This window comes from Buceros rhinoceros, unplaced genomic scaffold (assembly GCF_000710305.1).
Source record: "Buceros rhinoceros silvestris isolate BGI_N320 unplaced genomic scaffold, ASM71030v1 scaffold17806, whole genome shotgun sequence".
NCBI classification, from domain to species: Eukaryota; Metazoa; Chordata; class Aves; order Bucerotiformes; family Bucerotidae; genus Buceros; species Buceros rhinoceros.
In genome coordinates, this window is record NW_010418466.1 from 130,773 (window position 1) to 158,278 (window position 27,506).

Consider the following 27,506-nt stretch of genomic DNA (forward strand, 5'->3'; position numbering starts at 1 on the left):
GTTGCTTGTGGGACCAGAATGTGGTATTCTTGCAACTGTGCTGTAGAAGAACCACTCGTGGTGGCTGAGGAAAAAGGGAAAGTCCAAAACATGAACCATTGTGGCACCTATTTGGAATAGATTTTAGGCAGTTTTAATGTATTTGATCCTCCCTTGGTAAGGGGGCCTATCCCCCTGTGCTCCATACAAAGCTTGGGAAGGCCCTGGCAGGCTAGCAGAGTTCTTCCATGCTGGAGGCCGAGGTGATAGCTGAGACAGATTGCTGCAGCCTCCTCCACAGCTCAGCACGGGAGCGCAGGCATGGCATGCTACTCCAGGGGTCGGTGTGGTTAGCTTGAGTTCAAGGCTACTACAGACAGATCCTGAAGCTGTCCTAGATTATGGGTTGTTAAATTGCCTGTTTATCTCCTTACATTCCGAGTTTGAGTTCTTGCCTGTTCCTAGCAGAAATAAATTTGTAGAGTTGAGGGAGGTAGACACAGTGGCCCTTCTGTGCAGGAAGCGTTAAGGTACTTGGTTGTGGTGTCTGTACTAATCACTGGAATAAAGTTCCTGCCTGTTTTGTTGCTGTACTAGCTGCTTGATAGTAAAGCTTAGAGTTAATTTGCAGTAAAAAACCTGATTTCCTTCCCCCAGTAGACAGAATCTGGAGAAATCACCCGTCATTGTTACAATCCCTGCCACCTTTGTGCACAGCTTTTTCTGGAAAGCCCAATAAAATTAAGTAAAGTTTTGAAATCTTAGCACTTTTTAAATCATAGGGACATAAGAGTCTTAATACACCTGCTACACTGGGAAGTTGGTTTCTTATTTTTCAAATGCAGATATGGGCCTTTGCGTGTGCTGAATGTGCCCTTTATTGTACTGAGGCATCGAAAGCACACGTCGTCACTCAGTCACTTCTGTAGACCTGCCATGCTCGCAAGAATGGAACGTGTTTAATCAGCCTTGCCGAGTGAATAATCTAGTTACAAGTGTGGTGTTCAATGTTCATTCAGAAAACTATAGAATATGCAAACAAAATGTTTAGTTAAAGGAGAGTTGAGTGAATTGCAGCTGTAGCAGGAGATGTTAGTTGTTTTTAACTGGAAGCCTTTAATTTTTCACTTGGTTAGTAACAAAAATATAAAGCATGTGCTCTAGTATATCACTGGAGGGAAGCAGTGTGGTGTGATGCTCTGCTGAGAGTGAGATTTGGGCTCTGGCTATTGGCCTTCTGGCTGACTTTATTCCTCTCTATATCATATGAGAATAGTGAAACTTAGCACTAAAAGGGCTATAAAAGTTCTCAGTACTGTAAAAGTGCTGCGGAGAAGCTGAACTGTGTTATTGCTGGCAGGCATTCAGTCTCGCTCTTGGAGCTACAGAAATCTTCTTCCCTTTCCTCTCCTGAAATTTGTACTGGTTCCCCAAATATAATTTCTATTCCAGTATTTTGAAAAAGATGTGTAAAACCAGAATAGCAAATTAAATAGTGCAAATTTTGTTTTCACTATTGGCATGAATCCCGCAATTTCTCAATGATCCCAAGGAAGGTGAAATTTTTTATCAGATAACGTCATACTCGCATTGCGCCATTTTTAAAAAAAATCTTCCCACAGGATTATGCTGTTAAAGATGTTTTGTATCCTACATACTGCTTTCTGAAATTAAATTTTGATAATTTATCAAAAATGAAATGTCTTGCATAGTGCCTGGTACATTTATTTCACCATTAGAGATATGAAAAAATCTAGACCAGAAATAGTTTGCCTACGTGGTTGCATTTTACTTACATGTTTGAAGACGACGTTATGGGATTTGCATTGCCAATTTGAAGAGCAGCTTGACTTTGTTTCCTTCAGTTCTCAAATAAAAACGTGCCTCTGCTTGTGTAACACTCCTTCTAAAACTCCTTGTAGTAAGATCTGCCATGCAGCAGGAGTTTCCATATTTCCAATAAGCGTGTGGCAGTGTAGGGGTCAGGGACTAACCGGTGAATAAAAGTCAAAACTCAAAATGAGGTGCTTTTCCTGTTTAGCACTGGGCAGTGATAGATACTGATAATGTTTGATGATTAATGAGCAGCAACCTTGCAGTGGGTGAAAACATCTGTAAGAAATGATTTATTATTTCAAAGGTATTGGAAGCTTACCTTATCTTGTAGATTTAACTGTGTGTGCCTGAATAAAATAAATGAGATGCAACATGTGAAAAATGAAAACACATTACTTGTAAAGGATGTGTCACAAGCAGGGTATTTTTGTTCAAGTATACTTTGTCATGGGGATTTTTAATGTTGCTCTGAATACAAATCATTTGACTGGTTCATAAAACCAACCTAGCTGGAATTCTTTCATCTGTCATTGAGACAGAAAAGAGGGTTAAACTTAATATGCTGGAACTTTCCTTAAATGTTTGCATTTGGCATCATATACAACTGTTCAAACTGTGTATATGAGCAGAAAGGATTCTCTCTTAGAAATAAAAGCGGGAAAAAATATATTGATGCAATTTGAACATTGAAATCAGGAAAATTAATTCATTTGTAGTGTCATTCAAAGGTAGTGCCATTAAAGCTCGTTGAATTTGCCATAAATGTGTTTATGAACAAATGTCGAATTCTCTTCTCCCTACATAAGCTGCATGTTTGAAAATGAACAATGACTTGCAGATCAAGGTTTTACTTCTGTGCACTTCTAGGCTAGTCTTGTAGTTGCTGGGTAAAATCTTCTAGATTGTCCTTGGTTTATGAAGTGGCCTTATTCTTTCTGTGATACATGTCTGTGTATGTCAATCCAGTGTCGATCGTTTAGTTCTACTCAGAGCGGCTACGGAGTTCAGATCACATAGAGCTAATGATGGTGCAGACTCACCCCCGTGAAACTGCACCATGGGTTCAGACGACTTGGATCACCCTGACTCCCGTGGTAGAGGGGGCTGCCTTTTCTCTAGTTCTGGAAATAGGTGAGATGGGACAGTGGGAAGATACAGCCTGCTCTCCCATTTTCTCGTCTTCTGCCAGGTCAGTGACTGCAGAGCACTTCACTGCGATGGAGAATATTTAGAAATTCTGTTCTATGCTGTTCCATAAATCTACACTTACTACTTGTGTATGCCTTATCTTTGTCCGCGAAGCCAAGCCATGATGATGATGATGACCTTATCCACTTTCTTACTTTTCTGTTCTAATACAATAGGCATCTAAAATAATTTTCCTCTTGGGTTCAGCACTGATTACTGAAGTGTGTATAAACACCAGCCAGAAAAAGGACAAGTTTTCCTGCCAGGTAAAGAAAATATAACCTGGTAAAGTTTTTAATAAGGTGTACCAATTTTTAGTAAAATTGGGTGATGTACATTTATATCCTTTGAACCTGTTTTTACACCTGTAGAATTTAGTGTTGAAGGGACATGAAGTAGTAGTCGCATTGTATTTAGTTACTTAGGGTCGTCTTTGTTTACTGAAAGTTTTGTTTAAGATCCTGTTAGATTCCGTTTGTAGTGTTTGCTTTCTTCACAGACAGTTTCTCCTGCTCTGTTCTTCATCTTGTTTAGATCTTACTGGATGCCTCTATAGTGGGAATTAGAGAGTAGAAAAGAAGCCTCTCTATCTTCAATTCTCTTTTCATAGTATCTCTGAAATAAAAAGAAGAGGAAATTAATCTTGCCCTCGGTCCATGTCTTCAGCCAGTTCTTTAGTGTCCTTGACTCTAATGTCCTATAACTAATGTCATAGCTTTGAGTTAGAAGGTTCTCTTGTTCGTGAAGAGGTTGGCTCATCCCTTCATCAGGCCCTAGAAGTTATTTTTCTAAGATGTACTGGAGAGTGAAAGCAATTATGAAAGTGGCATCTGGTTTTACAGTCACTGGATTTCATAAGATAGAGATCCAGCAGTGATAGCAACTCCCTCTCTTTAATGTGGAAGCCACAAACTGACTACATTACAGGCGTGACCTTTCAGCCTACAAGCTGAGTGGCATTAGAGCAGCTTGCCAACCATGAGCTCTTGGTGGTATCTCTGCAACAGGTGTTGGCCTAGAGAAGACATGGAAGAACAGCTGGACACTAAGTCTTCTGAGTTCTCACAGGATCTTGACCCATGTGTATTTATGGGGAGATGGAGGGGAAGAAAAACCGCAAACCAAAGAAACCTAAAGAACTAGATAATCGGAATTTATAGTAATGCAACATGGATGTTGCACTAGTTTAGTCTACAAACCAAACTGAAACTTCAGAATCAAAAGCTGTCAGGAGCATTTTAAATCTGATGATTGCTGCACTGGAGGGTCCAGATCCTGCTGTCAGGCAACTAAGTCTATAAGCTATCAGGCATGAAAGAGGACAAAACTGCTGCAAGAAGGTACGTAGAAAGCCAAGGACAGGTTTTCCTCTTTCTCTGTTGTGCACCAAATACAGAAGAAAATGATAGTACACCTTTAATTAACTCATATTTTAATGCTCTTTTTCATTGTTGTTGTGTTCAGTGAGTACTTTTGACTTCTGAATTAAGCTGACTGACAGTGTTGTAGAAGACCTATAAAATGCCACAGAGTTAAGGTCAGAGTTAAGGTCAGAGCTATCTAGTGCTATGGTCCTATAAGAACAGTCTTGGTTTTGTTGAGGATCTAGTGCAACATGTAATTTTTGTTCATACTTTTTAGTAAAAAAAAAAAGTTTTTTTACAAAGTTTTTCTTGGTAAAAAAAGAGATAAGAAAATATAGAGCCTGACAGTGTGTAACATTTAGGATTCTGATCTTGTTTCCCCTGTCATTATTACTAAAGTAGTTGATGGAAGCCATGTGTTTTGCAACTAATGTATGGCTTAAATTGTTGTAAACTTTTAAAGCTATATTACTACACGATATTAACATCAATTTTGATGTCTGGCCCTTTGTATGTATGCAGAAATAGGAAAAGGAAAGCTTTATCCAGAGCTATGAAACTACTGCTTCTTGACATCTCACCTTTTCTAAGTGCAGCTATTCAAGTTTTGTAGCAGAGACCTTGCCTTAAAGGTACAAGAGAGCTTAAAGGTTGCGGGATGGGCAAGGAAGAAACGAGACAACTCAAAGTTGAAAGGACAAGTTCATTCTCCGTATACATATCTGGAAATCCAGTCTTTTTTGCTAACACTTCACAGACAGACAAATTTGTCCCAAGGCTAACTTCTAGTTAAGTGACTTAGAACATGAGGCAACAGAACAGAAGAGGGAGAGCCTGGTTTGAGCAAGCAATATACGCTGTAAGCCTTCTGCAGAGCAGAGAATCATTTAGCAGCCTTTCTCTCAAGTCTGTCAGAACTTCAGCTGAAAAACTGAACTGCCTTTCCTCATGGATGTGTGCTTCAGTGAACATGAGGGGAGGTCTCTGCATCCAGCATTGTTACTGGCTGGATGTGCAGGGCAGGCATAAAACCAGCATCTTCTGCCATCCCTTCTGAAGAAGGACACCCTGCAAACACCATGTAATGCTTATTCTTGTTGAAAAGTGTTGCCAACTTCTCTTGACTTAGTGTGATGTGGGGAACGCTCTTTGATATGTAACTTTTTCTTTACGTTTATATTAGTAAAGGAAGGACGCTGACTCGTGAGAGTTTTTTTCTCCCTTATCAGTTGTACTTACGCCAAGGGTTGGTGCAGCTACAGTTTTATTTCGATTAATGCACAATGGGAAGGAACAGTGTCAGACGTACATAAGGGCTTGAAACCTTGTTTTAAATTCAATGTGTTTTGCCTAGAACAAGCCCAGCTTATTAGTCAAGACAGGTTTCCTGCTACGTGCTAAAAGTTATTTGGAAAATCTGTGACTGAACATAACTTCTCATATTTTATGTAAGGAATAGTAGGGCCTGATTGCATAACAAATGTAATGTTTCCAAATGAAAGATTTTATACAAGGTCAAAAAAAGTATTCTGAAATTTCTAGATGATTTTTCATTGTTTTAAGATAATTTTAAGTGATTAAACTGATTCACTTCAAAACGTTATTAGGCTTTGCTTTCAGGTTGAAGCTTCTGCTAGATATATGTTTTCCTGGCATTTTTTAATTTGAAAGCAAAATCAGGACTTAGTCCTCCAATGGTGCATGGAAATGAACGGCAAATTGTAAGTATCCTTGCTTAAGTCAGGAGTTATTCCCAAGGTGAGTAGAATTCACACTCTTGAAATGTATTTTGCAGTCATCTTAGTGGCTCCTTTGCATCCCAGTGTACGCAGAAGTCCCATATTCAAGCCAGTGTTATTTTGAAAAGACATTGATTTGGAGTCCTTCAACTGTCATCGTTGTTTTCCAGTGCAGTGAAACTTGGATAATAAACTACAATAGGCAAGAATTATGAACTAATGCTTCAAGATAAAGTTCATTATGTCGTTGTGTGCTTTTAAAATCCTCTGCTATTTTTGCTTGTGTTCTTCATCTGGAATGGAAGTGTATCTATAACAGTATGACTAATTATCTTTATGTGCATTTATCACTAAATAAACTTCACACAAGACAGCAGATTGTTTACTTAAGCAGTATAATACTGGGAATGGAAGATAGCTCTTGAACATAGGATTACATTGCCAGAATGGCACTATTTATTAAGCTATGATAACGCTAATGTTCCTCTTTGATGTATAGCATGTGCGACTTCAGCTGAACTTGTAGAGAGCCTTAAGGATGTTTCATTGAACATTTAGTATGGCAGCAAGCCAGAATACATTTAGCCTAAACCCAGATGACAGGTTGGTAATGAGGTAGTGATTGATGACCACTGCTTCCTTATGAAAACCTGCTTGATATGCTGGGGGGGAAATGCATTGCTGACTCTTTTCATTTCACTCCCTCTGTATTAGTTATTCTTACTGTAGAACACTAATATTGGCTGCTGGTTATTCAATCCTGGTTTCACTTTTAGATGAGAATGGAGTAGTCAGATGAGATTTTAGAATCGCAGTCCTATGGCTATGTTTATGTGTAATTCAAATCCTAATTTCAATGGGTTTTTATTATCAAAAATAACTGCAATTATATCACCTATGAAACACCTTATAATATTCTTATTACCTGCCTCTGTAAAGTCCTGTGTTTCACCTTCTGTGCCATCTAAATGGCATTCCTCCCCTTTTTGATATGAAATAAAAACTTGGTCCAAAGGATGTAAAATACTGTTCAGGCAAACAAGCCTGAGCAAAAGCCTAGTGCTTATTTTGCCTAGTCCTCTTGAATTGTTTGTTGTAAAGACACTTTGCTCTGCTTATTCAGGTGATGGACAAACTGTTATTCTGTGCACCAGGAAGGATATTTAAGCCACTTAAGCCCAGTACCTCGGCCAGATCTCAGCCTGATATCTGAATTAGCAGTAAGAAGTGTTAGGCAGGGGCAGCAGAGGACTATAGCTGTACATGCTCACACAGGGTGTATATTAGATGTCCCCAAAGCTGCGGGATAACTAATGGGATCATATTAAGGCCTGGTTAGAAATCACCCAGGGATGCAACAAAGGGCGATAGGGCAGCATAAATATCCAGTGTCAAAAGAGGCTCATTATTAGTGTTTTCCCAGGCAGAAGTGTCTCCTGGTCAGGAACCAGAATGACATTACGCTCCCTCAGAGCAAAAATACAAGCAAGAAAAATTGGGATCAGCAGCAGAATCAAGAGTCAGAATAAGGAGGTGATGAAGCAGAGCTGGGGCGGTTTCTATTCCCCTCCTCCAGCTCCTGGGGATGTAAGGGAAGTTGTCATGCCCTGTGGGGGTGGAGCGGCTGGCTTTTTGACAAGGAACCAATGCAGTATCATAAAGGCAGATTTGTGGTGTCTTTGAGAACGTGTATTGGACCCAAATGAGGGAGCCTCTGTCACTGGGGTTTGCTGATGGGTCTTAGTGGCAGGACAGGTTTTAACCTGATCAATGTGCATGTCTCTGAGGCCAGCGGAGGTCTGTCTGGTAACTGCTTGGCAGCCAGGTAACAGCCACCTGTAATGATTATTGTATGTTTGGGCTTGTAATCATCGCTTTGAGCAAATCCAGGAGTGCTTCTGGTGTGACTTCAAGAAGGGACAAAGTAGCGGTCAAGGCTGGAAACCACTGGGCTTCCACTGGTGTATGAAAGGGTGATGACTACATTTACAGTGATATGTTTGGTGCATCAGGAAGTGGGTGCACCTTCACTTTTTTGGTTGACGCTGGGGAAAACATTTTTATCTGCTTGGAAACCTGTCCAGGAGCGCACAAAAAAATTAAGGTAATCAGTAGTGCCTCTTGGTGGCAGGGAGGTTCCTTGTGGACTTATGATAGTCTTTGGAGGATGCCCAGAGGAAAGCTGTGGTCAGTCCCACTGTCAGGTGCAGGGAGTGGAGATGGCCACAATGCAGGGCTGGATTCAGATATGCAGTGCTCAAGTTTATGTGCACAAACCAGAAATGATTAGGACAGGAATCGCGATGTTGTCTATCCAGGTCATTTAACTCCTACAGAAGCAAAATCAACATTATTTTCTTACTAAACCGTACTCCTTTGATGTTTTCTTCCTTCATGTGGCTTTCACCTTTCATCCTCCTTACTGCCTTTTTGTGAACCGCTGTCTATTGAATATTAAGTTTCTTGGGTAATGCTGGTTGTCTTTTTGTTTGGCAGGTACTCACATCGTGCATATTCGATACCAAAATAATACTTTAGAAATTAATAACTTTTAACTTAGATATGTCATTCTTTTGATGGGCGCTTACATTCCATAAATTCCTCGTGATGCCTGTAGCATCCCCAGGGTAGGTGTTCTATCCCGAGAGCTGTAGAATTTGTCAGCTCAAATTTGAGGTAAACATTACTTATTTTTATGAATGTTTTGATGGACTTTGTCGAATGTTTGAGCTTATAAGCTGTCCGTAATTGAGACAACCATGTTTTGTTGCTCACTGACCAGTGACAGGATGGAGCAGGTCCACTGATTTTTACTCTATTCCTGGAAAAACCTTAATTTTAACAAGTAGTGGCAAGTGAGGACGTAATCTTTGGGTGGAGACTAATGGCCATATGGTGTTGTTGCTTGTACACTGGAAAGCTTAGTTATTTACTGTAAAATCTGACTCAAAAATTCTAAACACAAAGCAGAGACTCCTACTTGGTTTGTTTCCATAACAACATACAAACCAACATCAATCACTTATAGTAGATCTCCACACTCCATAATTAGGGATGCAGTTTTAAGAAGTGTGGGAGGAGTTGTGTAAAATGTTTTTATGTTAAAACCAACATCAGGCCTTGTTCTCACAAAAGCTTATGCACCGACTTCACTTTACACAATCTAAGTAATTCCATTGGCATTTATAGCTATGTCTACACAGCTCTGATGCAGACTGGAGTTGTTACACACGCCATCCCCTGTGTCCTGTCTCGGTGACTGATGGATAAACAAGGTTTGTTTGAGGGGGAGCTTGCCTCCTGTGTAGGTAGCGACCTTAGTCTTGAATCGGGCTTTGCCTCCACAGACAGTGCCAACAGACCACTTTAACAGCGCATGAGCTTCAGTGTGATGTAAATTCTCACAGAACAACAACTTTTTCTACAACAATATTGTAGAAAAGTCATAGCATGAAAAAGCTGCTCAAAGCCCTTGCTTTACGAAGACCCCCCCCCTAGAATTATCTGAGTATCTTTTTCACAGCTGTATACAGCTGTTAAAACATCATAACTTCTTCAGTGAGCCAGTTCTACAGCGCCATTATTCCCTTGTAGTGATCTACAGATAGAAAAAGTTCAAAATCATCAAATGCGACATATTAGTTCTCGTATTACTACTTTGCTAGAAATATGTTTTTGTTGTTAGTAGTGTATAGTTTGATTGTTTTAAATGCACATTTTCTGTATTTTTAAGTACCAGCCTGAAAGGCTTGATGTTCTCCTGGCAATGATATAACTAAATTATAAGAAAACCTTTTCTCCAAAGCATCTTGTAGCTGACAAATCTCTGGGCCCAAAGGCAATTGATGTTTGAGCGTTGTTACTTTCAGCGCTCCGAAGACAATGGTGGCGGTCTGAGCCTGGAGAGGAAAGGCTGAAAGGGAAAACCCTACAAATAATGAGGGAGAGTTGGAAAAAAATAGCAGATAAAGGGGAGGTGAACAAGAAAAATGTATCTATAAGGAAATGGAACTGAAAGAAGTAAAAAGAAAGAAAAAATATATGTAAAAGAACATGTAAACAGAGGGGAAAAAAGGCAAATTAAAGAAATGATAGGTGTGTTTGGCTGAATTTGGATCCTTTCTGTTCTTTGTAAGGTATTATTTGTCAGATGTATCAAACAAGTAAGAGCTAATGTAAAAAAAAGAAGTATTTATATAAATACCTCTCCTGACTAGTCAGCTGTAATAAGTTGCAAGATGGGGAAATGTGTGTGTTTTGAGGATTTTTACATTATTTTTTATTACTTATTCAAGTAAAAAAAAAAAGCATATTCTTATGTTAGCCAATATATTCTTGTATTTTTTTTCAAAACATAATGAAATCACAGCTAAGGTTGCTAAGTGACAGGTAAGAGAAGATGTATAATTAGTCCAAAAAAAGTCGGGTAGTGAAAACTAGTAATCAGGAAGGAAGGCTGCCATTGTCTGTGCTGACACCAAATGACCATCTCATTGAAATGTTCAATTCATTAAATAGTCACCTCCTGCTCTGCTTCTGCAGCTGAGCTCTTACTGCTCTGTGTGGAGTCCGTGGAAAATAGGGGGCCATCTAATTAGGTCCTAATTTTGGCTGCTCTCTGAATAACGCTTTGACAACGTGTTATTCCTCGGTTTTTAATATTAGCATTCACATGTGTTTCCCAGAGACAAGGGGGGCAGCTGCCCACCACTATGTGCAAGTCTACCTGTGTCCACTCTGTATAGGCTACTGGCAAAGTAGCTGTGATGTGACATGGTCTGTAGATATGATTCAGCTCCTTAAAACAAGGAAAGGAAAATAATTGCAAAACTAAGCGTTTTACAGTGATTGGTGTTGGAGGCTCGATTCCCGTCTCTATTCATTGGGGAGCACCTCCAGTCTCCAAGACCACAGAGAGTGGCATTTCCGAGGACATTGCCCACTTCTTTCAGCACCTCGATTCGTGTGTTGGGCACAGATGGTCCGGGTGCCTCCACAGCCCCAGTGGCAAGGAGGTAACTGTTAAGACAGTGCTTGCAATAGCACTGTCATAGGCAGGAAATAGTAAGCGTGCTTCCTGGACCATCAAGATTCTGGTTATGAAAGATCCACAGTTTCAGCATTTTAAAACTCTATTGTGTGAATGCCAAAGAGCCATCACAACCTTGCTGTTAATGTACGGTCCTCAGCAAAACACTCAAATTTCTTCGCACATCTGTAAAGTGCATGGATAAATGTTTATCTGTTACCTGGATACTGGATGTTTTGAGGATTGACTGTTTGTATAGCACCTTGAAAATAGAAAGCACTACAAACAGTAAGTGCTATTTGTTACTATTGGTATTGAAATAACTCACGCGGCCAAGCGTAGAGCGTAGCTTGCTGTCTGCCGAACTGATTTGCATTTCTACATGCAATGAAAATGGGACAGTGTTGCTGTAATACCACTACCTTAATTTTATCAATTTTATGGCTCTTGCAGTACAGCTAGAGATTCTGCATGCTGCATTTGTTATACATTTAATTACAAGGCTTCAGAAATTTTAAATACTCTGTTTTCTTCCTTCTTCAATATCATGATAGCATTGCTTTTATGGTATCTTTTTGATGGCTCCATTTGCTGAGTGCATCATTCTGATAATATCTTTTCAGTTTTTTAAGTAATCTTAGTTTTTAAGTAATCTTTTATTAATTAATATTCCCCTGGTCTGTAAAATGTCTGTAATTAGGACGTTTTATTTCAGTACTGTATGTATGTAAACAGATAAATAATTGAATAGCAGAGTCCCCTAGACCTCCCCCATGGTGTCTCAATAGTAATCTCTCTTTATCTTTCAAAGACTGCATTTAGAAATAGTTTAGGGTTTTGCCCCTTCAACAGTTTCATCATTCAAATATTCTAAAAGGTGGCTTAGTTCATCACTTTGTTCCTGAGCTACGAGTTTCGAAAAATGGCTTTTTCTTTTCTGTTACATTGGTGATGGAGATGGCCATGAAAAAAAGCAGCTGTCTGATACCTAAATATGTATCTGCTCAGCATTTGATTGCAGATTCAAGAGGTGTTATAATCCTAATCCCTCCCTCCAAAAATTTGAGGGCACGATCTTTTGGAAATACCTGTACTTACAGGTGCGGAGCCGTATCTGCGCATATGCTTGGTGATTGTCAGTACAGGGCTATCAAGCTGATAGTTTTCATCATACATGCTGTACCTTTAACATACAGATCTGATTTTGCATTTGAATGCATAGATGAATAGCTATTTTCTACTTACACATGTCTATAATCAGGAATAAAGCAGTGGTTACCAGAATGCAGAAGTCAGAGGTAGATTTTTTTATTTTTTTTTTTTTTTTAGCAGAGGATTCTGTTTATTCGAGTCTCTTCTCACACAGGTGGTTTTGCCTTCAACCTTTAGGCTGATTATTCTATGGCAAGTCTTCAAGCAGGCACAGCCTAATTTTATGTGGGGCAAAATTAATTTATCGTTAATAATACAGTGTTTGTGAAAGGTTTGGTTTGATATAACTGATATGGTGATGCTGAACTTCTGAAAGACAGTTTTGTTATTAGGGGGGTGGATCCGTAGATTTTTCCATCTGCATGGTGGCATTTTTCCGTGGACTTTGAGGAAGCTCCAGTATCAGTTGTAACCTATTAGAAAATTACATCAGCAGTAGAATTACTGTTCTTACATGTTGTAAATATCCAAGACTGTAGGTGCTGATGTTTAAGACGATGTTTTTAAATACTAGCTTAAATCATCTGAGTCTAAATTGTATTCAGGTTTTGATTTAAAGTCCTTGAACTTTTCCTACACTCCTGTTTTACAAGCTTAGTGAGTGTTTTTGTTGGATAAGACAAGCCCAACTCCATTACTTACTGCGAAAGGGACCGTGAGTGGCAAGATGTGGTTTCTGTAAACAAGTATAGTACTAAATGGAAGCATGGAAGAAGGTTTTAGAGTGCAGAAGTTTCAAAAATTAACTTTCCAACCCTGTGTGAGAGCTCTTATTCTCTAGTTCTCCATCCCTGAGCTTTGTTTCTTTGTAGCATGGGTAGATGAAGAAAGGGTCTGATTCCTAGGATATTGCCACTGGCTAGGAGAGCTCAGTAACCAGTAGTAGCATGAAGAGCCTGTGAATTTCTCTGAATTTTCTGTGAGTGTCTGGTACCTATGCCCCAATAGGGAATTTTTTCTTTTACCTAACTGTATTAGTGGAATTTTCTAATCCCAGCTAAAGTAATTCAGAAATCCTTCCATGGCTTAGGACCTCAACCAGGGATTATTTCATAGAAACATAAAATAGTTGGAAGGGACCTTTGGAGATGGTCTAGTCTAGCCTGCCAGCTCAAAGCTTGTTGCACAGGGCAGGTTGCTTAGGACCGTATCCAGTCAGGTTTTGAACATCGATGTTTGGAAGTTTTTGTACTAATTCAGCAAGCAAGCATGTTTGTTAGATTTTGATCTTCCATATATTTTTGTTTCCACTCTAAATAACATGCTAGCAATGGTTGTTTTTTATAATTACATATTATTATACGCTATAGACTCATGGCAGAAGCTTTAAGAAAATAAAGTTTGGTGCTTTTTTAAATTCAGTTTTACTATTATAGTATTACACAAAATGTTTGTTTCTCCTCAGTCTTGCTCCATGATTTCAATGGGCAGTATTTCTGCTGAAGAAGACGTAGATAGAATGTAGATTTTATTTATTTTTTTTTTAACGTAGAGGAATTGAGGATAATCTCTGCGCTTTCCTGCCTCATTGATTAGCCCATGAAAATCTGATAGCAAACCGAGGGTTTTTTTTTTTTTTTTTTTTTTTTAACGTAGAGGAATTGAGGATAATCTCTGCGCTTTCCTGCCTCATTGATTAGCCCATGAAAATCTGATAGCAAACCGAGGGTTTCCAAACAGTGTCAAAGTATTCGGTGGCAAGTTAGTGTTGTCATAATTGAAGTTGTATGTATTAATTTTGACTTGGTGCAGAAGTCAATGCTTTTTAATACTGACTTTATCCTGTGTTTGATACGAAGTGAAGGGCCTAATGCTGTGAACAGCTAAACCATTTCTTTAATTGTGCAGCATTCAGCCTTGGTCAGATAGTGGCCAGCACATCGAGCAGGTAGGTTTGATACTGGATATACAGCAAAAAGTGGCTTGACACACAAATTACTTAAAAAAACAAACAAACAAAAAAAAAAACCAAACCAGAAACCCCAGATGGAATATTTAAAATGATCTCAGTATGTGGTTGTCGGTATTATGGCATATCCTCAAAACCATTGACGGTTTTGAACGAAAGTTATCTTTAGCTCAGAACAGAACGGTGAAATAGTAAAATACAGCAGCAGACCCCCAAACAGTCTTTATTTCAATGAGCATGATTTTGGGACCCCCACAGACACCGATCGTCAGTTTACCTCCTGAGGATGGAATGGAAAAGCTGCGTTTACTAGAACTGACAAATTCTACATCTGACAAAAATTAAATCTGTTTTAAAAAGAAAGAATAGCACAAACTGTATCTTAAATTTATGCTAGTGGCATTGGATTTAGACACTTGAAAGCAATTTCAAGAGCAGATTTGCATACAACAGAAACATGTAAGCAAATTGAAAGTGTTGTTTAGGATTCATAGAGGAACAAAATGCACACTCCATCTCTGACATAATTTGTCTTGAGGTTTATGAAATAATTTTTCATTGGATTATAATATTTGAAGTAATTAAAGATACAGTGTGCTATTTAATAAACAGTGTGTTTTGTAACTTCATTAAAGATGCTGCCTTTCTTAATTATTATGGTTCAAAAGGTTGTCAGTGAACTGTATATTAACTGCAGAGATAATAATGATTTTATATGCTAATAATTTTTAAATGAATAACTCATGTAGTTTTTCAGCCACACGGGGAAAATAATTTACATTCCTAAAGCTTACTTTGGTATTAACCCCTTTACTTGGGGAGAGTGGATATCTTTGTATAAAATGTTCATTTGTTTTACATTAGCACTAATGCAAGCGCTGGTGTGAAAGGATTAAAAGCAGCAACATTAGACAAGCGTGAACATTTCAGAGAGAATTCCTTGTTAGAGGGACCTATTGGGACCGTGTAACTTGATTTGCTATTTATTGATCAGATGCTCTTGGTTTTGTTACCGTTTGAAACTCCACAGGGAAAGAATCTCCCTGCTGTAGTACCGCAAATACAAAAATAAGCACCAAGACGAGATGAAGGACTTGTGCTCTCTCCTTGGTACGTTTGTGTGGCTGGGCTAGCATCGACATGGGTTGGGTGCCGTGCCAGGGGAGGCACACACTCCCTTGGGAGTATCTGCACCCTTGGCTCCAGGCAATCTTAGGCATCTAGTTTTTAACTTTCTGAAATGGACATCTCTCTGGACATGGCCTTCTCTTCATGGACTGAAAAGGGACATTGGTTTCTTTGACTCTTTAAGCATCACAGGAATGAGGTGCTTAACCTAAGTATAAATTTCCTACTTTTTTTACTTAGCCACCTGATCTTAAGCCATAAGCTTAAGAGGAGGAAGGAGCTTGCGTGAGTGCCTGTGCGGATTTCTGCAGCCGCGCGCCAGGTACCTGACCCCGATCTTCCGTAAGAATGTTTCACTTCATGTCCTCGACTGTTTGGCGTTAAGGAGGCAATCTGAGGATCTTCATCATTTCTCTGTTTTCTGCGTAGTATCCTTAGAGCATCTGAGGTTCAACTGTGTTATATTTCTGGCCCAAATTACCAGAGTTAATGCCTTGTCAGCGGTATGTGAAACACCCAAGGAAAACTCAGGCACTTGACAAAAATAGTATAGTTATTAAAAACACTCTGTCTTTGAATAAAATTTCATGTGAAATACAACATACGCTGGTGCTGGGAAAGGAATTCAGATTTGGACTAATGGATTAAAAAACCCCTTAGACCATTTATGATTTTTTTCTGTTGTTGACCTGTGGAATAGGGTCTGTTCAAAGTATGACCTTGCTTAGTTATTACCAGTATGTGAAAGTATACGGGGGTAGCCGTATAGCTGGTTTAATGTTTCTCAGGTATCTACTTGGGTAGGAAAATACCACTTTAACAGGATGTTTACCTAAAACTCCTTGCGAGAGCTGCTTTTAAAGGAAAAGGCATAGAAATATGTGCTTAAGGGTAAGGGCGTCAACGTGTAGTGGGTAAATGACCTGAGTGAGAAAGCTCTTTGACCCTCCAGCATGTTGTAAGAATGTCATGTTTGGTGCAGCATACTCTGTAGTGACACACAGCATGTGACAGCTGGAGAAGATAAAGCCTCTGACAATGCATACTTATTATTCACCTGCAATTATAAAACTCTGTGTGCTATTTTTCTTTATGGTTAGTGAACGCTGGAGCATAATCATGTTCAAAGTGTCTCCTCAGAATGTTGCTTGAAAGACATGAGTAAGAAAGTCTTCTCCGTGTTTTGATAGATGATTCATGGCACTGGATCTGCTGATGAGGAGCCAGTACAGCTAACCTATACGTAGGAAGTTATGGGAGCTCTGCAAACATGTATTCTGGGAGTGTGACAGATTCAAAAAGCATTTTTTCTACCGGAGTAGCTTTCTAAAGTTGCTTTCTTCCTCTTCTATATTCAGATACCACCGTCTAATTAGACTAATTGACTGGCAAATTTGCCTTCTTTTAAATAAAATTAGTTTGGAGGTGAGAGAACAAATATCATCAAAAACCTGAACTACTCTTTCTTTCTGTAATTGTTTCTTTTTAACAGAGCAGAACTTTTGCTATTTCTAGGGAATTTCTGTTTAATTTACTCGTATGAGACGTTTCCAGAAGGAACAAATATTGGCAGTCTATTTATAAGCCTTTACACAAAGTAATCATAATGGAACGACTGACCTCCACCTTACCAGCAGTATTTTAGCAAAATGAGCTTACTTTAAGTCAGTACATCTGCATTTTCCTGTGTTTTGTCTTGTCATCTGAAGATCCCAAATACACTGAGGATAATGAGGATGAATGATAGCTGAGATGTGTTCTTTCCTTGAACTGCTGGTTGTGTTAAATCCACAGCTCCTGTGCAGACCTACAAATCTATAACATCCGTTTCAGATGAATTTGGAAACAAGGGGCTGCATTCTTTCATTCTTGGTCCAGAGATTAGAATTGATCACAGGAGACACAAGGGAGCAGATTTTAGTATCACAGCTCAATGTGGTTAGCTGGGATAGTGCATGGCTTCGTTCTACTTAACTGTGCGCGTACAGGTTACAAATATTATTGATTGCAAGGGTCAGTGAAGGCTGGAGGGGGGTTATGTTGCTTGATGCTCTTCGGTAATTTTTAAGGGACAAGAGCTATGAACCCTCATAGCAGCTGGGACAGGTACAGTTTAAATCTGACAAATGGAGATTTATGTTTGTGTGAGCTGACAAAACCCTTCAGGTAGAAATAATAAATGGAAATTTGATAGGTTGTTTTATCATAGGTCAAATAATGTGCTGTAGAAGAAGGGGAAAAAAGATTTAATTATTACCTTTTCATCAGGATGCACTGATGATAGGTTTTCAGTTGTAGATCTGTGCTGCAGAGAAATGAATAATGCTTAGAAGTCTTTTTCTAAGGCATCATTTTAAAATATATGTAGAGATGGTTTACCTGAAGTGATTAAAAACTGCAGTGTAGGCGGAATGATACAGGAGTAATTACTGAATAAGCTTTACAGCATCTTTTTGTTATTCCATGTGGACAAAACCAGCGTATTAATATTCTAAGATTTAAGATTAGACAATATAATATGTTTAACAAAGAAATTTCAGATAGAGCAGTAATTATTCAGTAGCATTTGGAAGACATTGCTGGTTTACACTAAAGACTCACATTTAAAAATAAAAAAGGTTTGGGTGAATCCTGGTTACATTTTAAAAATAGGAATAACCAGGAAGTCCTATATTTCACAAGTAGTATTTGATATGTGGGATTTTCCTCCTGGATAGGGAAGATTTTACAAGTTTAATATAAGGTGCAAAGCTGCAATTGACCCAGCCTACTGTTTCATAGTCGCTATATTCAAATAGAGTGGAAGCTGTCGAAGTATGATGCAACAGAATAATAGTTCTGGGTTTAGGAGAAATGTCTTTAGTTGGATATCGCTAAGAATCTTACTGTTCTATTTCATCAAATTCAGGAAACAGTATTATAAAAACCAGTGCTTATATTTGTAACACTTGAATATCACCTGTCAGCTGTTGTATTACTGTTATATCAAAATTACAGGAAGATTTTAGCTAGTATGAGTTGTTGTTGGCTCAGTACACCTCACTGCAACTTCCTTGCTCTGCTGTGCCTGAGATCTGACCGAAGGTATTATTCCAGAATATGAATGACTTAAGTATTCCTCATATATTTCCATAGGATGAATTTACTGCCTTTGAGATTTTTTTTTTTTTTGCTGCTCTGCAACAGTGTATTTCTTTTTCTTTGTAATCCAACTAAGTATTTGTGGGTTTTTTCTCTGTCAATGTTTTCCATCGGTATTGTTCTCATTTTATCCATGCGCTGCATATTTACCTTATGTAGCTTCTATTGATCCAGCTTTTCAAGATTTTTTCCAATTTTTTGAAATAAAAAATTAACGTGAAGAGATCTCTGTGCTAACATTTGATTTTCACTTTGTACATTTTCATTGATTATTCCAATATGCAAGCATGACTACCTATAAACCAGACATATTAAACAGGTAAGTTATAATGAATCTGCCTGGGGAAAGACATTGTTTCTATCGTAATATTTTCTGCTTTCTTTTTATGAGTCTGTTGCTCTCAGTCTCTCCATCCAGTTTATTTTGCTTTCACTCCTACATATTTAGATTTTTCTATACTCTACAAAAATCTCCTTCCTGTGACGTATGGTTTCTGAGATGATATATTTTTTGTGTGTACAAGTTACTGATAGACAGTCTCCACGGAGGTGATCTTGCTCTTGCGGCCACTTCAGCACCATTTACTGAGCAAGACTAAGCACTGGGGTCAGCTTCTTCTCCAGCGTGGTGCAGCATATCACGCTGACAAATAGTATCTGGCTGGTGTCTAGAGGAAACACAGACTCCCTGTGTCTTTCCTTTGGCATGTCAGTGATAGGAACAAGCTTGTAGAAGGAAGAGGGAAAGGAACTGACAACATTAACATGTCAGATCTTAAACTTCAGCGTCCCTGCTGTGACATTTCAAGGATGCTCCTGAATAATGACAACTTATGCGAGTGATGAGAAGTGACCAAACTCCAGTAAGGACTAAAAATCCAGTTCAGCGATATTGTGAGAAGATTGGGGCAAGCTCTTTTGCGGGGTGGAATGGTATATTCTTATGTTAGGGGTGGATTTGACTGAGACTACTTAAATGCAATTTTGCTAGTGACCTTTTCAGATTTGTTGCCAGCTTAATAAATGTTACTGAGATGACATAGGAGGGTGACATGGCAAGAAAGATTTGCAGCAATATTCCACTTTATTTTTTACAGTACATGTTTCTTCAGTTATGCTGTATTACAATTTACAGAACTCTTATGTTCTACAAATCAAGATTCATAGCAAACTGTTTCAGAGCTTTAAGTCCTGCAATAAACTATACCAGGCAGAACAGAACCCAGAGGGAAGGTAAGCAGGCTTCTCCATTTCATCCTTCTCTATGATGAGGTTTACTTCATAATAATCTTCGCATTTCAGCAAGTCCTTCCACCCCAACTACTCTCTAACTTCCCAGCATCCTCAATTCGACTATTACTTCAACTATGGGCAGCATTAAGTATCAAGTGCCCAACCTGAGGAGAAAGGCTAGAATTACCATCTGTTCCTTAATTTAGGGAGATGTGTGTCTCTGTCTGGCCTAGCATCGCTTCTTCTAGTGTGTCCTTTAAAGAATTGTGTTTTAAAAACACCTAGTGATACCGTATGCCTCAGTTCTGAGGTATGCGTTTTGAAAGAGTGCTTTTAGTGGATAAGTGCTCCAGTCAGCGAGGAGTTGAAAATCTTTATAGTGCTTACTGAGAATTGCAAAACCACCACGTAATTTATCCAGATCCTTGTTTAATCATCTTGAAACACTGATGATTTTCACTAAACTACATTACCATAGTCACACTTGAGCGTTACCCCAAAAATATTTGAAGTTCAGGTCCCATATGTTGACTGTAATAAAATTAAGAAGAGCAATTAAGACTAGAAGTAAGCTGTGGAGTGTAGGCTAAAGCCTTGTGAAGAGCTCTTCAGATTAAAATATAACCAAATTAGGGGTGGACTCTGTATTTGATGGAGCTAATGAGGTTTACCTTTGGACGTTTTGGTCAACTGGTTAGCTGTCAATCTAATCTGATCATTGGATTACTAAATGCTGTGAGGACAGACTACAAGGCTGCAGTGTTTTGTAATCCAAGCTCAGAACATAAAACACCGATGGTGTGATCATAATCCTAACTGCATCACTCAAATGGATTGATTCTCGACTCTGCCTGTGATTCCCATCTGCAGTTTCTGATATTCGCTGGATATTTCAGCTCCTGTGAAACTTTGGCTACATCTAAATTGTGATTGTAAATTGCCTTCAAAGAGAAAGTGGATTATAACAGATTTAGTTCTGGCTGCTCTGACTGCTCATTCCTGTTATTTCAGTACCATTTGCAACAGTCAAATCCTTGTCTTTGTGTCTAATTTAGCGGCAAAGTGAGGTGTGAGACCTGCAGAGGCCTAGAACTTCCAGGTTCAGCTACTTATTCAGATGTTTTTAAAAGTCATGATGGAATGGACATCACTATTGAACTTAGAATGCACTGCAGCAATTGTGTATGGCTATTACTGACAGATGTGAAGGATGTTTTCTCAGTGCTGTGCGCAGTGTTCGTTCTAACTTGAGGGCAAGAAAACGTTAACCCAAGTGTCTTGCAGGTTTTTTACCTTTTTTCCTTTTTTCCTCTATGAACGAGGCCTTTAGCCGTCATTAGGGAATTAATCCTATAAACCTTGCAAGTGTACCTATTCCAAAATAAAGAAATCATTAATAAAAAACAGCAAAAAGGAGCAGTTGTATTACAAAATAAATCTACCGGGCTTACAAAGAAAACAAATTTGAAAGAGCCACCTGCTGTGGAGATGAGGCAGTAATCTCAACAGCAGGAAATAAACAGAGAGAGAAAGAAAATACAAAAGCATAGACATTAAAAAAGTAATTAAAACACTTATCTCCATCGACATACATAGCAAACAAAAAAAAAAATCAACCACCTAGAAAACATATTCTATTGAACCTCGCAACAGGAAGTAACAAAGCTGCCACCATTTAAAAAAAAAAAAATCTGCAGCAAAATGAGAGAGATCCTTTAAAAATACAAGCCTCGAAAGTATTTACTAATGTGTTAATCACTAATGGACTGACCTTGAGAGAAGCTGAGCACCTGCAGAGCATTCACAACTTTACAGGGCATTTAGTCTTTCAGAATCAAACCTTTAAAAAAGTAGAGTGACTCTTTAGATACCAATGGCTTTCTGTTCCATTTCTGATGCACTCGGAATTTACAGTATGTTCTCTATTCTCTGCCATGCACCTTCGTAGTCACGCTCTGACCATATGGTACCTGTAGCTGCAAGTCTCTGGGCGAGTGTGAAGTGCTATCAGAAGTGTTACATCTGAAATATTTTTATATGGTAACGCAAGGAGCGAGTTAGAATGCTCAGTGCCTAAAAGGGCAGGGAGATGGAGCAAAAGGTGCTCTCTTCTGTAGAGCCACAGGGACCCTTTCAGAAGGTAAATGGTAGATTTAATAATTTACCTTTAAAGGGCAATTTTCTTAGCTGTGTCTTTACTTTAGCACATCTTTTTAAGGAAATAACCCTTATAACCCTTTTTTCTTTGGTTAGATAACCATATAAACAGATATCGTTAACAAAAAAAAATTAGCAGACCATGTCAGTTCCTCTCTATGATCTGTATCCGTTCCTGCCCATCAGCCTTCCATGGCTCTTTTGCCCAGGGCACATGAGTGGACACAACTTGTTATTCAGGCTGGCCAGAGGTGAGGTACTGCTGGTGCAGAACATGTGCTGCCTCATTCCTGGGCTGTGTTCAACTTTGTTACGCTGATTACCAGGCTAGGTCTCAGCTGGTCTGGGCTTAGCCTCTCAGGTATTATTGCAGGAGACTTGCATGGCCACCAGAGCAGATGCACAGCTGATCATATGGGTTTTCTGCCCACATCAAGTTTCTTATGAGATTTGTGTATTTTCTTCCTACTCATTCTCAGTAGATTCTGACTGTTCAAAGCTTTCTGCCTGGTCCCGGGCTCTCCTGGGCCCCCTGTCCTTGGCAGATTGTGTCATGGAGGCTGGGAAGTGCAGAAAAACAGGTTTCCCTGTAAATGTAATTTTTCAAAATCTTGTTTAACTCTGAAACGTGAGGTTTTCATGGATATGGCAAAAGGTGGAAAGACCTCCCTTCCCATTTCTACCTAATGCTCCAGATTCGTTTGACATGAGAATTTTTTTTTAATAAAAATCCCATAAATTCCAGAGTGGGATTTGATGTTGGTTTTGGTTTGCTAGTTTTAAAAGGCAGGAAAAGTGATGTGCGTAGCCAGTAAATCCAATTTTATTTGGCTTTTTTTGAGTTCAGTTTGGATAAAGTTATAAATGTAATGTAATTTTGAAACAAAAGTGTAAGATTCATTACAAAAAATGTCAAAATAGAGTGTCTTGGCTTTAAAAAAAATAGTTCTTGGTATATTCAAACATGAATTGCATTCACCAGCCTGACTTTACATTTTTACCTGAATGCAAGGGGTTGTTAAAAACAGTTCAGCCAGTTTCTCATCTTGAAAACTCTGTTCCTCCAGGATAGCAGCTGCTAAGAATGCAAAGACAGGGAATATTGCTTGTAAGATCTCCGCTCATCAATCCCAGCTTAAGTTTTTCCAAAACATGGTGGTATTACAATTAAAAGGAAGCAAAACAAATTTTTCAGTATTTCATGTAAGGAAAACCAGAGAACTTCACAATGCTCTAGTAAGTTTTGTCCCTGTCGGCTGCTGTATGCTTATACTTCAGCTCCATTCTTCTTGTCTGGGGATTTGTTTTCAGTCAGCTGCCAGTGAAAACTGCGTTTGACCCTTACCAAGCACGAGGGTTTCTTTTGTATGTCAGTTATTAAGACTGGCTGAGAAGTTCATTTGAAACTGCAAATCTGCCCAAACATGTCAGATTTAAGTAATCCAAACAGTGAGTTCAGGTTCAGGAGGCATTCTTGTTTCTCGGGAGAGAGGATTTGATAAAAATAGGCAAGAGAGGTATGCTGTGCATCCACTCCCGCTTTAGCTTTCCTTTCCAGCCCAGGCGAGTAGTTACAGTAATAGCAGCGGTATTTGTTTCCTTTTCAGACTTAGCTGGTTGATGTGCCCTGATTTATTTGGTGCAGGAACCAAGTGGACTAGGTGTGTTGCTCTGCATGCCAATCCCTTACGCTGTGTATGCATCCCTTTGTATATATGACAAATTGACTCTAACTGTTCAGCAACTCTTGTTTCATCTGAGAGGATCTAAATTCTGTCTCTCTAAATGGAGACAGGGACTTAATGCTGCCAGTTAAATTAATATGCGTTATTATTGTGAGAACAAAGAGTACAAGATCTTGATAGGAAGCAGGCGATTCTTTTTTTCCTCGTATATATGTATATGCATACGTGTATTTGTATGTATATATAAAGGATATAAATGTGGGAGGTTAAAGTCTATGTTTTCCGAAGCTGCTGTTATAGTGGCTAATAACTTTGAACAGTATATGGTATGTCAGAATGGGAGAGACACTGATGCTTGAGGTATAACCCGTGGGGCTGTAAGGAGCTAATAAAAGAAAGAAGGAAAGAGCATTTCCTGCTAGGAGAGCGATGCTTACAGGGAGATAGCTGGATCATCTGGAGATGAAGGGCAGGGCCTAGCAAACCAGAGGGTCTGGAGTAGGGATGAATTGCTTTTTATACTGTACCTGATGCAGACTGGGACTGTCTAGATGAGCTTTTGCAAAGCTGAACTAGATCTGTCATGCAAGAAGTTATTTTCATGGTTTCTACTTTCTCTATTCTTAGTAAATGCTGTTTTCCACAGCCCCTGAGGCTTCATTGTGTGGTTTGGATATCGGTTGCTTCAGAAGCTTGTTCCCTGGCAGCAGCAGGTGGAAGGACAGAGGATGAGGATGTCCATGGCTTTGCCTGCAGAAGGTGGGGGGCCAGGCACAGCCCTCTGCTTGTATATGGGTGAGCGGAGTGCATCCAAACACCAGTAGGATTGTCTTTCTAGGCTGCCTCCTCTCGGTTGCCCTTCAGAAGAGCTGTTCTTCAGTGCAGATGAAGGAAATAATTGTTATCACTAAATTTTCATGTAGGTTATTTAAAGACAGGAGGCCTGCTTTAGTGAAAGAGAGTTTCAGGACAAGAAATACAAAGTAATAAATCAAAAAAGCCTTTTAGGTGGCTTGCAGGTGGATTTGGAAAGCAGAGAACTGACTATCATTGGCCTCAGTCTAAAACCTAAAGGAAAGACATCATATTTTTGTAAGCTTTCTTTCTTGGGTGGTTCCTGGCTATTTTGAACTAGTGTGTGAATTCCCTTTTGCTAAAGGATCTCTCTGATTTATCTTCAAAGGCCATTTCTCTTGGTTCGTTATTTTGACTGAAGTTGTGTCTTTTGTAGATGACTGGGGTTTCTTAAATTTTATTTCTTCTCTAAAATCATTTGCTTGAAACTGCATTTTTCCTTTACAGCTGTTTTTTTGTCAAGTGTTCTCTGCTGAGAGGCTGTTGGCTATTTATCAATATTTGATCTGTCTGTAAAGCATACTTCTGTGGGGTGGCTGTTTATTGTGAAACGGTGAAGTGGATCTTATCAGTTCTTGATCTCTTCCTCTGTTTGTCTGCCTCTTTCTTAGCTAGCCTAGTGGCTTTGAGAAGTATGCAGACTCTCTATAATGGCAAAAATTAAACAGCAAAAGGAGATACGTCAGAATCCAGTACAACTTCCAGCAGATGCTTAGCAGAGCTTGAAACTGTTCTTGGTGTTTATAGGTGTAAGAGAAAAATCCCCTGTGTTTCCTTCTAGTGTAAATATTGTAATATTTGTTTTCTTGGAATTTTCGGCAAAATGCAAATAGTAAAATAAATAGCAGAAAATGCCACGTATCCTCTTAAGCTTTTTTTGGACGTATCAGCCAGGCTAAACATTATTGAATCCAATGCATTGTTAATCCAGCTCTTTGATTTCAGAGACACTGAAGTAGTGATAAACCTGAACCGTGAACATTACAACATCCCCTTAATTCTGCTCTTACTTTAGCCTATGGGAGCTAAATTACTGATGGTGTTAGAGACAAAATCATTTACGTTAAGAGATGATAAAAGCAGCAAAACTCAGTGGAAAAAATTATTTGCGAGGATTTCTCTTTGGTTTTGAATGGGGTTAGATGGTAGGTAGAAAGGAAATTGTCGTTAATGCAGGCTGCTCGTCTCGCTAATGATAAGAGTTTTTCTCCCAAGGGTAAACTGAGGCCTCTGAGCTGGTTTCTGGATACCTCAATAGAAGGAGTTGCATTGCTCTCTTCTCTGCCTGTAGGCTGTGACTGAGAGCTTTCTGAGGCACTCTTCTTGCCGTAGATGATTTTGCAATATATACATAGAAAAAACCTATGCAGTTTTAAAAATAATTTTTTAATGCATTTTACATATTGTACTTTCAATAGCACTAAGTATTTCTGGCAGCCTCTTAAGATATCCATTATTCATTCTTCACAAGCTGATATGCCCGTCTCCCCAGGAAGCACAGCGTTCAAAAGGTCTTGAAGTTCAGTACACGCTAGTATTTTCTAACCTTAGTTTTGTCAATATCCAGCTATAGATCAGTGATATTTTGAAAGTCAGATGTTCAGCAACTGAGTCATGGTTTTGGTTTTTTGGGTTTTTTTAGAAATAGAGATCAAGAAAGTACTCAATAACTTGAGATTTTTGAAATGCAAACATTTCAGGATTTTGTCTATTTGCTTTTTGGCTTGCAAACCTTTTGAATTCACTGAGAGAATGTTTTCGTTTTCTTCACTGAAACTGTTAAAACTAAGATGATTTTTTTTTTTACTTCTTGTATTGTAGTAACTTGATTCTTATATCTCTAGATTTAAGAAACTTGTCTCATATCGGGTTACTTATGAAAAAATCCTAAGCTTTCTTACAGCTGAGTCCTGATCTTATGATCTAATGAAATAGATTTTTGCCGCTTCAGTAATATAAAAAGGCCCTAAACCTTCCCTACTTGGAACAGCGCTCCTCAAAGTGCAATCCTGCTTTATTGTTGACACTAACGTGATGTTATTGAAGTTTTCCAGTCCAGTATGTCTCAAAGTGGAGAAAGATTAGTCTGCTGCCATCTATGCCTGAGGATGGAGGGAACATGGATTGCTTTACATGCTCCAGTTCTACCTCCTTCCTTTAAGGACTCTTTGGATCTGGTCTGTTTTCTTAGAGAAATTCATTCCATTTTAGCATGTAATTATTAATTAGCATACTTTGAGAATATCATGGGTTTAAAAAGAAATTTTCAATGTTAAAAAAGCGTGATAGATCGTTGCATATGCATGGAAAAAATGTTTTAACTTCTGTGTCAGCTAGGCTGGTTTTTTTGTGCTGCCCAAAAGTTCATACAGCAGTGAGAAGATATTCTTTGATAACGAGAAGATGCTTTTTGCTGCTTTCTTTTAATTGAGAGGTATTTGTTGCTATTATTGGCTGTGAGCGTATCCCTGTCTATATTCTATGGCTTCTGTATAAATGTGCACTATTAACAACTATAAATAAATATCAGCCAATAAGGACTTTGGGAGTTCGAGGAAAAAAATCAAGAATGGCAAAAAATGGTGGCATAAGATACTGGCAGGTGAGACAGATCTACAGCATTGCCATTTGTCCTCCACTCCTCATCGGTTAAGCTGTCTATTATTGCCTCACTTGTACGATCTGCAGGCCAGCTGTATTGAAAAATGGCTCTTAACACAGGGAACAAAACCGTTTCACAGCAATAAGAGTTACTTTCACATGCAGGTAAAGCAATACAGGAAAAACTTACAAGTCTTCTCTTCCCCAGTAGCTTTTGCACCCTATATATCCCGTTGTGGCCTTTGTTCTCCCTTTCCTCTGCATTTGTTTTAGTATGAGTTAGGTGAGTACACAGGTTATCCAACAAGTGGCAGTCCTATGAAAAGATCACCAGTTAGGTAAGCTTTGGACTGCAAACATGAAACTACAGTCAGGTGTGATTTTTTTTTTTTTTTTTAGAAACATCTGAGGGTCTGTAAAAGTATTTTTAATGAGCATTTTTTTGCGAAA

At 38.8% G+C, this 27,506-nt stretch overlaps 1 protein-coding gene across 1 annotated transcript in view; it reads left to right on the plus strand.

Annotated features, from left to right (window-relative positions):
* The window catches only part of DPYD (dihydropyrimidine dehydrogenase), a 166,389-nt gene that overhangs the window by 126,714 nt on the left and 12,169 nt on the right, over positions 1 to 27,506 (plus strand). The window lies entirely within an intron of this gene.